Genomic DNA, 15,972 nt, shown 5'->3' with positions numbered 1-15,972 from the left:
TTTGTCGAAGATTACTTGACCATAGAGTTGAGGGTCCATATCTGGGCTCTCTACTCTGTTCCATGGTCTATGTGTCTGTTTTTGTGTCAGTACCATGCTGTCTTGGTGATCACAGCTTTGTAATAGAGCTTGAAATCAGGCAATGTGATGCCCCCAGTTTTGTTTTTCTTTTTCAACATTTCCTTAGCAATTCAGGGTCTCTTCTGGTTCCATACAAATTTTAGGATTGTTTGCTCCAGCTCTCTGAAAAATGCTGGTGGAATTTTGCTCTGAATGGCATTGAAAGTATAGATTCGTCTAGGCCGTATAGACATTTTAACAATGTTTATTCTTCTGATCCATGAGCATGGAATGCTCTTCCATCTTTTTGTGTCTTCTTCAGTTTCTTTCATGAGAGTTCTGTAGTTACTCGAGTACAGATCCTTTACTTCTTTGGTTAGGTTTATTCCCAGGTATCTTATGGTTCTTGGTGCTATAGTAAATGGAACCAATTCTCTAATTTCCCTTACTATATTTTCATTGTTAGTATATAAGAAAGCAACTGATTTCTGTACATTAATTTTGTATCCTGCCACATTACTGAATTGCTGTATGAGTTCTAGTAGTTTGAGAGTGGAGTCTTTTGGGTTTTCCATATAAAGTATCATGTCAGCTGTGAAGAGAGAGAGTTTGACTTCTTCTTTGCCAATCTGAATACCTTTTATTTCTTTTTGTTGTCTGATTGCTGTTCCTAGGACTTCCAGTACTATGTTGAACAGCAGTGGTGAAAGTGGGGATCCTTGTCGTGTTCCTGATCTCAAAGGGAAGGCTGTCAGCTTTTCCCCATTGAGGATGATATTCACTGTGGGTTTTCATAGATAGATTTTATGAAGTTGAGGAATATTCCCTCTATCCTTCATAGGGTATCCTCTATACTTCAAAGGGTTTTAATCAGGAACGGATGCTGTACCTTTTCAAATGCTTTTTCTACATCAATTGAGAGGACAATATGGTTCTTTTCTCTTCTTGGTTTGTTCTATCACATTGATTGATTTGCAAATGTTGAACCACACTTGCATCCCATGTATAAATCCCACCTGGTCATAGTGGATAATCTTTTCAATGTACTCTTGGATCCTATTAGCTAGGATCTTGTTGAGAATCTTGGCATCCATATCATCAGGGAAATTGGTCTAAAATTCTCCTTTTTTAGTGGGGTCTTTGCCTGGTTTGGGGATCAAGGTAATGCAGACTTCATAAAAAGGGTCTGGAAGTTTTCCTTCTGTTTCTATTTTTTGAAAGAGTTTCAGGAAAATAGGTATTATTTCTTCTTTGAATGTTTGGTAGAATTCTCCAGGGAATCTGTCAGGTCCTGGGCTCTTGTTTTTTGGGAGGTTTTTGATCACTGCTTCAATCTCATTACTAGATATTGGTCTATTCAGGTTGTCAATTTCTTTCTGATTCAGTTTTGGAAGTTTATAGGTTTCCAGGAATGCATCCATTTTGTCTAGGTTGCTTAACTTACTGGCATATAATTTGATAATAATTTTTGATGTTTGTTTCTCTTTGCTTGGTATTAGTCGTGATCTCTCCCTTTTCATTCATAATTGTATTAATTTGGGTCCTCTCTCCTCTCTTTTTTGGATTAGTTTGGCCAGTGGTTTATCGATCTTATTGATTCTTTCAAAAAACCAGCTTCTAGTTTCGTTTTTGTGTTCTACTGTATCTCTAGTTTCTATCTCGTTGATCTCTGCTCTGATCTTGATTATTTCCCTTCTTCTTTGTGGGGTTGGCTTAATTTATTGTTGATTCTTTAGTTCTTTTAAGGTGTAAAGAGAACTGGTGTACTCTGGATTTTTCAATTTTTTTTTTTGAGTGAGGGTTGGACGGCTATGTATTTCCCCCTTAGGACCTCCTTTGCTGTATTCCATAGGTTTTGGACCGAAGTGTCTTCATTGTCATTGGCGTCCATGAATTGTTAAAGTTCTTCTTTGATTCCTGGTTGATCCAAACATTCTTAAGCAAGGTGGTCTTTAGCTTCCAGGTGTTTGAATTCCTTCCAAACTTTTTCTTATGGTTGAGCTCCAGTTTCAAATTGTGGTCTGAGAATATGCAGGGAATAATCTCAATCTTTCGGTATCGGTTGAGCCCTGATTTGTGACCCAGTATGTGGTCTGTTCTGGAGAAAGTTCCATGTGTGCTTGAGAAGAAAGAGTATTCCATTGTTTTAGGGTGGAATGTTCTGTATATCTATGAGGTCCATCTGGTCCAATGTGTCATTCAACACTCTTGTTTCTTTATTGATTTTCTGCTTGGATGATCTATTACTGAGAGTGATGTATTAAGAGTATTACTGAGAGTGGTGCATTAAGATCCCCTACTATTAATGTATTCATATCACTATGACTCTTTATCTTGATTAACAGTTGGCTTATGTAGTTGGCTGCTCCTGTGTTGGGGGCATAAATATTTACAATTGTTAGATCTTCTTGGTGGATAGACCCTTTAAGAATGCTGTAGTGGCCTTCTGTATCTCTGACTACAGTCTTTACTTTAAAATCCAATTTATCTGATATGACAGTCACTACCCCAGCTTTCTTTTGAGGCCCATTGGCATGAAAGATGCTTCTCCATCCCTTCACTTTTAGTTTGGATGTATCTTTAGGTTCCAAATGGGTCTCTTGTAGACAACATATGGACGGGTCCTGTCATTGTATCCAGTCTGCAACCCTGTGCCATTTTATGGGAGCATTTAGGCCATTCACGTTGAGAGTGATTATTGAAAGATTTTTTTTTTTTTTATTGACATCATGTTGCCTGTGAAGTCCTGGTTTTTATGGATTGTCTCTGTAAATTTCTGTTCTATGTCACTCTTGGGTTCTTTCTTCTTTTATAGAACCCCCCCCTTAATATTTCTTGTAGTGCCGGCTTGGTGGTCACATATTCTTTTAACCCTTGCCGATCTTGGAAGCTCTTTATCTTTCCATCCATTTTGAATATCAGCCTTGATGGATAAAGTATTCTTGGCTGCATGTTCTTCTCATTTAGTGTTCTGAATATGTCTTGCTAGCCCTTTCTGGCTTGCCAGGTTTCTGTGGATAGGTCTGATGCTATTCTGATGGACCTTCCTCTGTACATAAGGAATTGGTTCCCCTTAGCTGCCCTCAGGAGCTCTTGTCTAGAATTATGATTCATCAGTCTCACAATTAAGTGTCTTGAGGTCTTTCTAGATTCGTTGATCTTGGGGGGTGATCTTTCAGCCTCTAGGACACGAACGCTGGCTCCATTCCCCAGATTGGGAAAATTTTCATCCAGAATTTGTTCAACTATATCTTCTAGTCTTCTGTCTTTTTCCACCCCCTCAGGGATCCCAATAATTCTGACATTGCAACGTTTTATGGCATCATTTATTTCCCTAATTCTGTTTTCATGGTTTCTAAGCTGTTTCTTCCAGGCCTCCTCCTGATTCTTTTTCTCTATCAGTTTGTCCTCTAGATCACTAATTCTGTCTTCTGCCTCTGTTACCCTAGCTGTTAAGAGTATTTGTCACTAATGGGTTTCTCCAACCTAGCCATTGCCTGAATAATTGTTACCCTGAATTTCCTTTCCGACATACTGTTTATGTCCATGTCCAATAGTTCTGATGGAGAGAGCACAGTCTCTGAATTTTTCCTTTGTTTGGTGTTCCTCCTCCTAGTCATTTTGGTGACAGGTGATTGAGGGGGAGAGATAGCTGAATTTATCAACCACAATCCAGGCAAGGTGCACCCTGGGACACTTCTGAGCAATCGGAAGTCACCACTCTCCACTGGTATCTTCTGCCCCCATAGAGATCCGGAAGTGTATAATCCTATATCTTGGGCTGATTTCATGGGTGGTCAGAGTGTTCTGGTAGATAATTAGCTCACTTGAGGGGACTCGTTGAAACAGGGTCTCCTACTTCTCCGCCATCTTGTGTCCAAATCCCTGTCAATGACTTTTAAAAGTAGGTACATTTATTATCACCAGTTTACATGTGAGGAAATGGAGGTTTAGAGAGATGAAGCATCTTACCCAAGGTCACCCAAGGTCATTCATCTAGGGAGCAGCAAAGCTCAGATTTGAACCGGGTCCACTTAGATCTGGACACCAAACTCTTTTTTTTTTTTTTTTTAAGATTTTATTTATTTATTTGACAGAGATCACAAGTAGGCAGAGAGGCAGGCAGGGGGGCGGGGGCGAAGCAGGCTCCCCACTGAGCAGAGAGCCCGACTCGGGGCTCCATCCCAGGATCCTGGGATCGTGACCTGAGCCAAAGGCAGAGGCTTTAACCCACTGAGCCACCCAGGCGCCCCTGGACACCAAACTCTTGATGGCCATGTCTGCAATGGCTTTTAGGGTTTTAGCTTGACATAAATTCAAGGCCAGAGGTCACCCAGCCACTCTTTGCCATGAAAATACTATTTTATTTGTTGCAAGAAACACTTAACCTGTACACTGGGTCACAATGGTGATGCAGTGGTACACAAACACCTAGTTCTGTCCACAAGCAAATCATTTTACCATATAAATGGTAAAATGTGTGTGTGTGTAGGTCAGTTAAGCAGTATGGCACTTGAAAGCCTTAATAACTCCTAGAACATCCTGCAAGAAGAATTGATTTGTTTTTGCACCTAATCCCGTACTGGCACTGGGCATAGTGCACCTGTGCTAATCTCTCCCCGAGTAGCTTCTTAAATCCCATCTTGGGAGCAGAGCCCAAGGATTACCCTCTGCTGATTGACTTTGGCCTTTGCCACAGTCTCTTACACTATTCTGGGTACAGAGCACGAGCCTAATAAAAACCTGCCAAAGGAATGAACATGTGAAGTCCAACTTGTTGGGCTATCCTTAAAGGGTTCAGTTCCCCCACAGATGTATTTTTTTGAAGCACTTCCAAGGGGACATTTCTCTAAGCCCTGGGAAGACCTTAGACCTTTGGCCCAAGTGGAAAAGAATTATTAGGTGGTGGGTGATCACAGATGCTCAGTGCTCAAGGAACACGTGCCTGTGCTTGCCCGGCCCTAGGTGGGGGTCCACCTTTTATTTGCACTTGACTTTGAAACGATCTGCTGCTCATCTGTAAGGTGGAGGTAAACAATTACTAGTCCTCTCACAGCGGAGCTGTGTCAGTGAGGGGGCGTGGAGGCCCCTTTGTAGCCTGCAAAGCACACAGATTCTTAAAATGAACTGCTGTTCTGCTGGGGGAGGCGGAAGGTTCTGGAGGGGGAGCTGGCGGTCTGTGGGAACAGAGGCGAACTCTAGTTGAGCTTGAGGCATCCAGCTGAAGGCTCCCTGAACGCTTAGCCATGCGGGACTGGAGCGTGAGTGAGAACTGGATATTCACATGGGGACGGTGGAAATGAAAATGTTGCCTTGACTCCCTGTCCTGTGACAGGTGCCGGTGTGTTTACTGTCGTTTTAATAAAGACCTCAGCTCAGTGACGTCTTGAGCTCTAAAGTTCCAGAGGCTTAAAGAAGTTGGAGAGCAGATCGCCCTCCATTAGAGGAAAAAATGGTCAGCTGTGCCCGGCTGCTTTACGTTCTGTTTGTTTCTTTTCTTTTAAAGATTCTTATTTATTTATTTGACAGAGAGAGAGAGAGAGAGAGAGATCACAAGTAGGCAGAGAGGGAGGGGAAGCAGGCTCCCCACTGAGCAGAGAGCCCGACTCAGGACTCGATCCTAGGACCTTGAGATCATGACCCGAGCTGAAGGCAGAGGCTTAACCCACTGAGCCACCCAGGCACCTCCAATCTGTTGTGTTTCAACAGTCACAGTGGTGTGTCTTTATTCTAAACCAGACAGGCTGGAAAACCAGCTCAGAATGGAGTATCAGTTAAGCTGTGAATTTTGTACACTCAGAATACCCTTTTTTAGGTGGTTGGTTTTTTTTTGTTTTTGTTTTTGTTTTTTAGTTTTAAAGTAACTGCAACTAGTGCACCAATATGTAAAAAGTAAAAACACTGCAGGTAAAGCCAAAGAACGCTCTTACCCGCATGTTCCAAATTCTGCACGTGTACAGATGTGTATAGGAGCTAGGGCTGCAGTAGTCATTTTTCTGCACACTGTCACCTCCTGCCCTACAGTTCCTTCTGCTGATTGTGTTTCTCCTTAAATAGTGCATCACAGGGTGCCCGGGTGGTACAGTTGGTTAAGTGTCCGACTCTTGATTACGGCTCAGGTCGTGATATCGGAGTCCCGGGATGGAGCTGGGCTCCGCACTCGGCAGGGAGCCTACTTCGGATTCTCTCTCCCTTTCCCTCTGCCCGTGTACCCACCCCCCACCCCCGACACATGCTTGCACTCTCTCTCTCCATCTCTCTTTTTTCTTTCTTTCTTTCTTTTTAATTTTATTTATTTACTTGATAGAGATCACAAGTAGGCAGAGAGGGCAGAGAGAGAGGAGGAAGCAGGCTCCCCACTGAGCAGAGAGCCCGATGTGGGGCACGATCCCAGGACCCTGGGATCATGACCTGAGCCAAAGGCAGAGGCTTTAACCCACTGAGCCACCCAGGCACCCCCTTTTTCCTTTTTTAAAATATATCATGATACTCTGCTGATAATAGTATATATTCCTTATTTGCTGACATAGGAGGTGTGCTGTTGCATAATATGGTGACTACATGTCACCATTTGGCAAGGACTGTTCCAATTTTATTCCTGTATTCTCATTCTAATTTTTAATAGTGCTCCCTGACTTTCGAATGTGCCCCATTTTCTATAATAAATGGAATGGTTACTCTATATAGAAGATCTTGAAATTATATGAAGAATTAAATATTTTTCCATAATCTATGTATTAGAAGCTATTAGGAACTGGTTTTAAAGGGAAAAAATACCATTTTGCACATGTACAGTAGAATCAAATAGGAAATCCTAACTTCTGAGTATGCAACAAAATTTTACCACTCCTGAAATATCAGTAGGAAGTTACCTAGGTAAAGGGAATTTTATGTACCTGTCTTTATCAGTGATCCTTTGATCTAGCTAGCTGCAAAACACATTTTCTGGTGGAAGAGAACGTAATTTGACACGTGGGAGTGTACAAGCCAGCCCGGGCACTGTATTTCATTGAATACTGGGAACTAAAAAAGAAAGCCACGACGCAAAACATATTTGAAAGAATTTTTCTGCAGCACAGGCAACCTAAGCTAATCTCCGTAAAACATGGTAAAGTCATGCAGCAAACTGTAGCACATTGGAATAAATTCCTCTGCCAGCAGCCATCGTGCATGTAGAAAAAATAAATATTTCAGTCAATATTGGTACAAATTATGCAGCACGATACACTTGAAATAATTCCAATATCAACCTTGTGAATGCTGTAAAATAAACTATTTTGCAGAATACTATAGGATTCAAGCAACAAGGAAAACAGTCCAGTGAATTCAAAAGGGCTTGCTATTTCAGTAAACAGAGCATTGTGACTCCAAAAGTATTTGTGAACTGCATCATAAATGTTTTACTCTTCATTTTCTCAAAACCGCGCCCCCTGAGTACAGGTAATTCTCCCTATAACTGCCCATCACTACACTGGTAGTAGAGTCGGCAATCGCTTCCAAAGATGCATTGTCCTTCGCAATATTATGGTGGTTACTCCTGTGATTTCAGCATCTCCAACTTGGGAAACGATCCACAAAGCTGGCTCAGGCCAGCACAATTGCAACAGAAGTGTTCAGAGCAGGTGGCACGACCGCCTCCGGCCCCACCCCAGTCTGCCCAAGAAGCTGGAAGCTCCCCCAGGTGTGGGAAGAGCTCTTGATCTAAGTCCTCATGAAAACTTCACTCCCGACCTGGGGTTGTGCTCTGTCTACCTCTCCCATCTCCCTGCCGGAGTCACCAGCATGACTCCTAGGGTGAGGTCTGTGAGCTGGGAGGTCTGATGCCCAGATTGCCTTTCTGTGCCCCACGTTGGGTGCACACGCTGGGCTGTACCCAGGCTCCCAGGGAGAAGCTGCAGCAGGTCAGCTCGCCTTTGTTTGATAGGACCACTGACATCAGTGTGTGGTATTTCTGGACACCACGGCTGCGTGGAATGGGTCTTCCTGATGACCGTCGAGTGAAGTAGATCTACCCAGTTTTTTCTAGAGCTGCGTGGTATTACGTGGTGCACACATGCCCCTGTTGATACAGCCATTGCCTTAGTGGTGCTGACTCCATTTTCTGCTTGGCCACTTAGCAAACAGCACCGTTGTGAATCCTCTGCGACACGTCTCCAAATGAGTCCCAACGGTAGACCCCCAGAAGTGGACCTCAACTGTTAATAGATGCTACCACGCCACACGTGCCTTTAGATGCTCATTTAAAACCTTCCCTCCCAGTAGCTTAAATAAACAAAGGTTGGTGGTTCTCATTGCTGCAAAGGAGTCCAGAAGTCAGCAGGTGTAGGATGGTGACCTCAGGGACCAGGCCCCAACTTTCACACCGTTAGGCCTGCCTTCTAATGTCCTTCCTGGGAAGGTGGCTGGCTGCATGTCTAGGTGTCTCCATGGGCAAGAAGGAGTGAGAAGATAAGCAAGGTCAAGGGGAATGTCAGCCTCTGCTCCTTTTAAAAAGCCTTCTGGAAAGCCTACTTTGCAGTTTCTTCTTGTCCCTGTTGACCAGAACGGAGACCCATAGCTACTCATAGACTAACTCTGAAAGGTGGGTGGTGTGGGGGGGTGGTGGGATGGGCACCTTGTTCACTTGTTTTCTGAAGTGGCCATACAAATTTACCTCTCCTCCCCTGCCCAGAGTTCCTAGCTCCCTGATACCATTGTCCATATTTTCTCACGTATAAATTTCTGCCAATCTGATGAGTACAAAATGGTTAATTATTTTTTTGAATTTTACCCTTCTGTGATTACTACCAAAGATAGCATCTTGTCAGGTATTAGACGTTTGGGTTTTCCAGGTGAATTTCAGGCTCCTAGTTTTTCCCACTTCTCTGTCAGTTTGCTCATTTTTGTTTGGATTTGTAGATGTATTCTGGGTCTTACATTTTACCAGATGAGACATGGATAGGTTCTTGAACATTTGTCTTTTAGCCTAGTTCCAGTTGTCTTTTCAGTTAAACAGTACTTTTGATTTAGGTTCTGATCCATCTTTTTGGTGGTTATTTCTTTTAATATTTGTGAAAATCTTTCCCATTCCAAAGGGGAAAATATTTCTTTTAATACTTTTAAAGTTTTAGTTTTTACCCTTCTACTTTACCTTTGTCTGGTATTTAGTCGTATGAGTGATGTGAAGTAAATTTGTAACTTGAGGTTTTCTAAATGACCAGTCCTCTCAACATAATCGGATTACTCATCCCACTAACCTCTCCTTCCTTCCTCCCCCTTTCTCATTTCCCCCTCCCCTTGCATCCCTGTTTCTCTCCAAAACTTCTCTCAGGTTGACTGATTCATACCTTTCACTGTGGAGATAACATAGTTTCAATTATTATGGATTTATAAGGTCTTTTGTATTTGCTAGGACATATGTCCCCCTTCTGATTTCCTTTCAAAATTGTCAGGGTATCTGCATACATTACTGATGTGACTTTTGAAATCAGCTTACAAAATTCTATGAAAATCCTCCCTTCAGCTCTGTCTCCTGCCCACAGACCCGGGTGCTCCACATGGGGCCACCTGCAGTCCTGTCCTGACCCAGGTTGTCCCCATGGACCACCTTCTCCCTGGGTCCTCAGAGGGCAGCACCCATACCTTCCATTAAGTGTTGAAAACGGGAGTGGACAGTTGTAAATAAATGCTTTGTAGCTTTTCTTGTGAACCTTTAAAAAAAAAAAATTCCGAGTACAAGGGAACCCCGTGGTTCAAACTGGGGTTTTTGCGTGGTTCTCCCTCCCCACCCCCAGGGTTTGGTCAATATTTGTAAATGTGCTTGAACAAAAGCAGCGCCCTCTGGCTAAGAGCTCAGCTGCGTTTGCGGGAGCATATGTGCCGCGATCAAACTTCTGCCTCAGATTACTCAGATTCTCTTGGTCCTTATTTTGTCACGTTAAACTGTAGTCTCCAGAGCAAGAACTCTTTGTCCCTGACTGCAGTTGTGAACTTGTTTCTCTCCCCCAGTCTGCTGTCTGCTTTTCAGAGCTATGGTGTGAGAAGCATCAAAATTCCTGTGGACTGCAGGGTTCTGGGTCATTGTTCTTGTTACTAGTGTAAAATGTTACTGTTAGGGGTACCTGCCTTGCATTGTAATTTATCTGATATTAACAAGCTACTGGGGCTGTGTTTTTATTAGAGTTTGCCTGGTACATCTTTTTTGTATAACTTTATTTTTCTTTCCTTTTTTTTTTTTTTTGGAAGTTAAATTGAAAAAAATTATATTGATGCAAAAGGACCAAAACTTTAAAAAATTTTTTTTAATATTTACTTGTTTATTTTAGAGAGAGCACACATGTAGGGTGGGGGATGAGGAGAGGGAGAGAGCACGAATCTCAAGCAGGCTCTGTGCTTGATTCCCCCGACCCTGAGATCACAACCTCAGCCAAGACCAAGAGTGGGAGGCTCAGCTGACTGAGCCACCCAGGCGCTCCTTTTTTTAAAATGTTTAGACTGGCACCTGGGCTCAGTGGGTTAAAGCCTCTGCCTTCGGCTCAGGTCATGATCCCGGGTTCCTGGAATCGAGCCCCGCATCTGGCTCTCTGCTCAGCGGGGAGCCTGCTTCCTCCTCTCTCTCTGCCTGCTTCTCTGCCTGTCAAATAAATAATCTTAAAAATAAATAAATAAATAAAATGTTTAGACATTAGGGAAGAGTTTTATTTGAACCCAAATTAGGACAGCTGCCCAGGATACAGAATCTTCACGAAGAAGAGAGTGCTCCAAGGAAGGAACTTTCTTTTGGTGAAGGGTTATATATATTTTGTTCTGTTTTTTGAATATTTATTTATTACACACACACACACACACACACACACAGAAAGAGAGAGTGCTTGCTTGAGAGCCTAAGTGGGGGGAGCAACAGAGGGAGAAGCATACTCCCTGCTGAGCAGGGACCCACCTCCTCCCCCAATGTGGGACTCAGTCCCAGGACCCTGGGATCATGACCCCAGCCGAAAGCAGACGCTTAAGGATTGAGCCACCCAGATGCCTCTTGTTTTGTTTTACATAAAGAATTACAGAGCGCAGTTAAGTATCTGCCTTCAGCTCAGGTCATGATCCCAGGGTCCCGGGATCAAGTGCCACCTCGGGCTCCTGCTCAGCGAGGAGTCTGCTTCTCTCTTCCCCTGCCTGCTGTTCTGCTACTTGTGCTCTCTATATATTAAATAAAGAAATAAAATCTTTTTAAAAAAGAGTTCGAAATCCTCATGAGGAAGGACGTGCCAGAAAGAAAGCCAAGAGATTTGATCTTATGTTGTCGGGAAACAGGGAGGGGTGTGTGCGTGTGTTCTCTTTGTATTTGCAATATTCCTTTTTGGTTATTATTTTTTAACAAAGCCAAAGTACAACATGTGTTCGGGGCAGAAATACAGTCCATGCTTTGAGGTCTTGCTGAGTCCTTTGGACCCAGGTAAGTGTTAAAATACAGCTTCCCTGAGCCCATGAGCAGGGCCCACAAATATTAACAATTGAAAATTTCCTTTCTCCCATAATGGCATTTTCTCACTACCCAGAAATATTAGCTGCTAAAAATTTGTAATGTTTCTTCTAGCCTTCATCCGTGGTCTCTATCCCTCCCTTCTTCTCATGCCCCTCCCTGGGCTCTCTCCCTCACTGATTTTTCACTATTACTATTCTCCTGTGTAAGTGTTCACCCACAGACCCGACAGCTGGGCTATGCCTGCACCCTGTCCTGGTAGAGCAAGCCGAGTTGTACGTTCATACCAAACAGAAGAACCCTTCCGGTGTTTCAGTGACAAATAAAATCTATGGGGGGATTTGACTTACCCTGTCACCTCCCCTGTGCCTTCCCCACTGACGCCGTCTTGGACTTCTAGAAGCTCCTTTCAGTCCATTGTCATACTCTTACCTGTCCATCCATAAGTCCGCTATAAGCAGTGTAGAAAACGTCGTTTGTGTGCGGTTTTTAAAATGTGTGTGTTGTTATCGCTGGGTGTGTGCTGCATTGCATTTTGCATTCCTCAAACTAGAGTGTGTAAAGGTGTCTGTGTTACCCACAGTGCTGGGCCACGTTCTGTTTTCCCTCCTTGTAGTGTCCCACCTTATGGACTCCCTGCGTTTTCCTGTATGTCCTTCTACTAATTTAGATTATTCCATTTCTTTCCTTTGCTACATTTGGGTTTCTAGCTTCTTTCCCTCGGCTTGTAGTTGTGAGATCCATCCATGTTGTCACATGTTGTCATAGCTCAGTCACTTGTCATCATTGTCTATGCTGCATTGTGTAATCACATTCAGTTGGCCAGTTTTGCAGTAGACGGACAGCAGGACTTTTCTGTTTTTGACTCTTGTGAATAACCGTACTGTGGACACTCTGGTCCATGCCTTTTGGGGTGTTTATGCATGCATTTCTGGTATGCATATATTTTGGAGAGGAATTGCTGGGTTGTAGGGTATCCATGTGGTTTAACTCAGTAAAGAATGTCAAATATCTTTATAATGCAATTTTGTAACAATTTACAAAACTGGCAGTGTGCCAGACATTCTACCTTCTTACCAAAGGTTGGTAATGTCATGAGGCTATTAAACTTTTGTGGCTCTAACAATTGTGTAGTGGTCTTTGTGGTTTTTTTTTTTTAAGATTTTATTTATTTATTTGACAGACAGGGATCACAAGTAGGCAGAGAGGCAGGCAGAGAGAGAGGGGTAAGTAGGCTCCCTGCCAAGCAGAGAGCCTGATATGGGGCTCGATCCCAGGACCCTGAGATTATGACCTGAGCAGAGGGCAGAGGCTTTAACCCACTGAGCCACCCAGGTGCCCTGATTGTGGTTTTAATTTACATTTCCTCTCACAAATAGTGGGTGAGCATCTTTTCATATACTTTTCAGCCATTCAGATATACTCTTGTAAGTTGCTTATTCATGAAACTTACCCTTCTAATGAATTATCTTTTTCTTACTGATTCATTGGAGGTATGGAGTCCTATTTTGACAGAGGCTCTTGGCCAGGTGTGTTGTTGCCAGTACCTTCTCCCACCCTGCCCCTTCCCTTTTTTGTTCTTCTAATGGCATCTCTTGATTAAACACTAGTTGTGAACTTGAATGGAGGAATGCAGCTGTCTTCCTCTCTTCCTTGAGGGTCGGTGCCTTTGCTGTTTCGTCAAAGCGGCTTTTCTGTACTCCAAGGTTGTGAATACCCTCTAGAAATGTTACTGTTTTATCTTTTACATTTTGATCTGCACTCTTAAGTGGACTCGATGTTTGTGTGTGGCATAAGATGGGGGTCAGACTGTCCACTCCGGATGCTGAAATAAGCAGATACAGAACTTGGCAGAACTGGTGGATCGCCATGGACGGTGTACACGTGACTCTGCCCCGGGTATAACCTGCGTGTCTGTGGACAAGAGGCACCTGACGACAGTAAGTGTAGAATCCGACGATGTGGATGTCTGATAGCCTGTATTATGTGTTGTTCTTTGAATGATTCTTTGAACCAGTTATAACGTTTTCTTGGTTCCCTTGTTAATGTAAATTTTTGGACTGGTGTTCATTTTCTATCTTTAGGAGAGTTCTAACTTTATCCATTAAAAAAGAGAGCTTAGCAGTTCTAATTCTTTGCCTTAACTTCTTGCTGCTCTTTGTTCATCTTCTAAACACAAGGGGTTTGTCATAGGCTGTTCTGAAGTTTTTGGATGGTGGTGACTGATCCAATCGGGGGCTGAGGGTCGGGGTGGGGCCGTCCTAGGATACGCTACGTGGTTTCTCGTGTACAGGCACTCTGGGCAAGAAAATACAATGACTGGTCATTCTAGCATGCCCTATCACCTCGTTGAGACATACACGTGCTTATAATAACCTACCTCATTGGCCCTCTAGCAGCAGATAGTCTTCCAAAGACCCACAAACTGCTGAGTGATCATGTATTAATTGTATCTATAAACTTGGGTTTTTACATTGAGTGGCTTTTTCCTAAACAGAAGATAGATCAGTAATGTAGAAGAAAAGGGTAATAGGATAGAAAAACACATTTTATTTTATTATTTTCTTAGTGTGCCCGCCTGGGGCGTGGAGTGGGGAGTGCAGAGCAGAGGGAGAGAGAGAATCTTAAGCAGACTCCACACCCAGCACAGAGCCAGACACGGTGTTTGATCTCATGACCCTGAGATCATGACCTGAGTCAAAAATCAGGAGTTGCTTACTTAACTGACTGAGCCACCCAGGTGCCCCCCAAAATCCCACATTTTATTACATTTTTTTTTTAAAGATTTTATTTGTTTATTTGACAGAGAGAGATCACAAGTAGGCAGAGAGGCAGGCAGAGAGAGAGAGAGAGGGAAGCAGGCTCCCTGCTGAGCAGAGAGCCCGATGCGGGACTCGATGCCAGGACCCTGAGATCATGACCTGAGCTGAAGGCAGCGGCTTAACCCACTGAGCCACCCAGGCGCCCCGACATTTATTTTTTAAAAGATTTTATTTATTTATTTGACAGAGAAAGAGACAGACAGCGAGAGAGGGAGAAGCAGTCCTCCTGCTGAGCACGGAGCCCAATGAGGGCTCGATCCCAGGACCCCAGGATCATGACCCAAGCCGAAGGCAGACGCTTAACCAATGAGTCACCCAGGTGCCCCAAAAAACACATATTAAGAAAAGAATTGTAACTGTACCTATCTCAAGGCTGAAGATTTTATTTACTTATTTGACAGAGATCACAAGTAGGCAGAGATGCAGGCAGAGAGAAAGAGGGGGAAGCAGGTTCCCCATAGAGCAGAGAGCCTGATTTGGGGCTCGATCCCAGGACCCTGAGATCATGACCTGAGCCGAAGGCCAAGACTTTAACCCACTGAGCCACCCAGGTGCCCCAGTAGTTTTTGTTTTTGTCTTTTTGTTTGTTTGTTTGTTTGTTTTAAAGATTTATTTATTTGACAGAGAGAGGCAGGCAGAGAGAGAAGGGGAAGCAGGCTCCCTGCTGAGCAGAGAGCCCAACACGGGGCTCGATCCCAGGACCCTGAGACCATGACCCAAGACCATGACCCCAGCCAAAGGCAGAGGCTTAACCCACTGAGCCACCCAGGCGCCCCAGTATTTATTGTTTTATATGGGAGCAAAAAAGTGATTCATATTTAAACACACACACACACACACAAACAATTCTAGGCAGACTGCTGTATTGATTTAGACCAAATCTTTATTTTTAAAAAATGCGATACAGCCATTTAATTTTCACATGAACAGTAGTAGCCAATGTTTGTGTGACTCGTTCACATGATTTTCTAGGTAACACAATCACACAGTTTATACAAAAAATAAATTAAGCTTTAACAATGAAACACAAGTTTACAAATGCAGCTTTTTAAGGCCTATTGAGAAGTTAAGAAATGAGGAAATTTCTGAAAGACAGGTCATGGTGGAACCTGGTTTTTCAAGAAGAAAATACTTCAGAGAGGACAGAGCCTAAGAGAAATCACCGAGTGTTTTTCAAATGCCAATTTTGTAATTCTGCATATTTCTTAACTTATTTATTAACTTTCCATTGACCAGAGTATGGCCTTTTAGGGTTGTCTCCAAAAAAGTGAGGAGTCACCCAAGTTGAAAGTTAATTTCTTTGTTTCTTTCTTTGTTTCTTTCTTTTTTTTTTTTAAAAGTCCGCTTTGTGCCCAGCGTTAGGCTTGAACTCACAACCTGAGCTCAAGACCTAAACTGAGATCATGAGTTGGACACTTAACCGACTGAGCCTGATGCCCTGAAAATTAACTTTATCCGTTTTAAATTTGTTAAAAGGATTGGGGCCCCTTTTAGCCATCCTTCTTGGTTTCAAGTGCAGCTCACCCCTTAGATCAACCACCTTAAAATTTAATGCTCAGAGACCTCTTCAGTGCATTTTGAAAATCTGAGTATTCCCCTGAACATTTCTAAATTGATGTCTAAAATTTTCATCGT

Source organism: Enhydra lutris, unplaced genomic scaffold (assembly GCF_002288905.1).
Source record: "Enhydra lutris kenyoni isolate GAN:26980312 unplaced genomic scaffold, ASM228890v2 scaffoldscaffold30, whole genome shotgun sequence".
NCBI classification, from domain to species: domain Eukaryota; kingdom Metazoa; phylum Chordata; class Mammalia; order Carnivora; family Mustelidae; genus Enhydra; species Enhydra lutris.
This window is presented reverse-complemented; position numbering follows the sequence as displayed.